We start from the raw sequence: 2500 nt of genomic DNA, 5'->3' as shown, positions 1-2500 counted from the left end.
AAGAAAGAGCGGTGCGGGGCCGGTCGGAGCGCACCCTTTTCTCGGTGGCTGGCGGGCGAGAGAGTGCTGCGTCGCCGGCATCGGCGTCGAAAGAAGCCGAGCCGAAAAAAGTTAAAGTACAAACGTGCAAGCATACTAACCTAACCCTAGGTAAGGCATGTCAGAGCGAAAGACAGTAATTTCGAATGAGCCAAGAAAGAGCGGTGCGGGGCCGGTCGGAGCGCACCCTTTTCTCGGTGGCTGGCGGGCGAGAGAGTGCTGCGTCGCCGGCATCGGCGTCGAAAGAAGCCGAGCCGAAAAAAGTTAAAGTACAAACGTGCAAGCATACTAACCTAACCCTAGGTAAGGCATGTCAGAGCGAAAGACAGTAATTTCGAATGAGCCAAGAGAGAGCGGTGCGGGGCCGGTCGGAGCGCACCCTTTTCTCGGTGGCTGGCGGGCGAGAGAGTGCTGCGTCGCCGGCATCGGCGTCGAAAGAAGCCGAGCCGAAAAAAGTTAAAGTACAAACGTGCAAGCATACTAACCTAACCCTAGGTAAGGCATGTCAGAGCGAAAGACAGTAATTTCGAATGAGCCAAGAAAGAGCGGTGCGGGGCCGGTCGGAGCGCACCCTTTTCTCGGTGGCTGGCGGGCGAGAGAGTGCTGCGTCGCCGGCATCGGCGTCGAAAGAAGCCGAGCCGAAAAAAGTTTTAAAGTACAAACGTGCAAGCATACTAACCTAACCCTAGGTAAGGCATGTCAGAGCGAAAGACAGTAATTTCGAATGAGCCAAGAAAGAGCGGTGCGGGGCCGGTCGGAGCGCACCCTTTTCTCGGTGGCTGGCGGGCGAGAGAGTGCTGCGTCGCCGGCATCGGCGTCGAAAGAAGCCGAGCCGAAAAAAGTTAAAGTACAAACGTGCAAGCATACTAACCTAACCCTAGGTAAGGCATGTCAGAGCGAAAGACAGTAATTTCGAATGAGCCAAGAAAGAGCGGTGCGGGGCCGGTCGGAGCGCACCCTTTTCTCGGTGGCTGGCGGGCGAGAGAGTGCTGCGTCGCCGGCATCGGCGTCGAAAGAAGCCGAGCCGAAAAAAGTTAAAGTACAAACGTGCAAGCATACTAACCTAACCCTAGGTAAGGCATGTCAGAGCGAAAGACAGTAATTTCGAATGAGCCAAGAAAGAGCGGTGCGGGGCCGGTCGGAGCGCACCCTTTTCTCGGTGGCTGGCGGGCGAGAGAGTGCTGCGTCGCCGGCATCGGCGTCGAAAGAAGCCGAGCCGAAAAAAGTTAAAGTACAAACGTGCAAGCATACTAACCTAACCCTAGGTAAGGCATGTCAGAGCGAAAGACAGTAATTTCGAATGAGCCAAGAAAGAGCGGTGCGGGGCTGGTCGGAGCGCACCCTTTTCTCGGTGGCTGGCGGGCGAGAGAGTGATGCGTCGCCGGCATCGGCGTCGAAAGAAGCCGAGCCGAAAAAAGTTAAAGTACAAACGTGCAAGCATACTAACCTAACCCTAGGTAAGGCATGTCAGAGCGAAAGACAGTAATTTCGAATGAGCCAAGAAAGAGCGGTGCGGGGCCGGTCGGAGCGCACCCTTTTCTCGGTGGCTGGCGGGCGAGAGAGTGCTGCGTCGCCGGCATCGGCGTCGAAAGAAGCCGAGCCGAAAAAAGTTAAAGTACAAACGTGCAAGCATACTAACCTAACCCTAGGTAAGGCATGTCAGAGCGAAAGACAGTAATTTCGAATGAGCCAAGAAAGAGCGGTGCGGGGCCGGTCGGAGCGCACCCTTTTCTCGGTGGCTGGCGGGCGAGAGAGTGCTGCGTCGCCGGCATCGGCGTCGAAAGAAGCCGAGCCGAAAAAAGTTAAAGTACAAACGTGCAAGCATACTAACCTAACCCTAGGTAAGGCATGTCAGAGCGAAAGACAGTAATTTCGAATGAGCCAAGAAAGAGCGGTGCGGGGCCGGTCGGAGCGCACCCTTTTCTCGGTGGCTGGCGGGCGAGAGAGTGCTGCGTCGCCGGCATCGGCGTCGAAAGAAGCCGAGCCGAAAAAAGTTAAAGTACAAACGTGCAAGCATACTAACCTAACCCTAGGTAAGGCATGTCAGAGCGAAAGACAGTAATTTCGAATGAGCCAAGAAAGAGCGGTGCGGGGCCGGTCGGAGCGCACCCTTTTCTCGGTGGCTGGCGGGCGAGAGAGTGCTGCGTCGCCGGCATCGGCGTCGAAAGAAGCCGAGCCAAAAAAAGTTAAAGTACAAACGCGATGCTAATGAGCGAGCCGTTGTCTCGACTAATATGTAGGGGGCGTTCGATCGAGCGTCTGGCTTGAGCGCTTGTCGGCCTAGCAGAACGGTCGCATTGTTATGCCCGGGTTTTAGGCACCGCTGCAGGCGGCCGGCAGAGCTCTTGTTTGTGCGAAACTGAATGGATCGAGCCCGAGAGAGGGCGAGCAAAGAAAAAACGCAAATCGCTCCGCCTGGCACTGCCGGCGAGAGCGTGGACGTCGCGGCCAGCGACTGTCG

This window comes from Styela clava, chromosome 13 (genome assembly GCF_964204865.1).
Source record: "Styela clava chromosome 13, kaStyClav1.hap1.2, whole genome shotgun sequence".
NCBI lineage: Eukaryota > Metazoa > Chordata > Ascidiacea > Stolidobranchia > Styelidae > Styela > Styela clava.
This window is presented reverse-complemented; position numbering follows the sequence as displayed.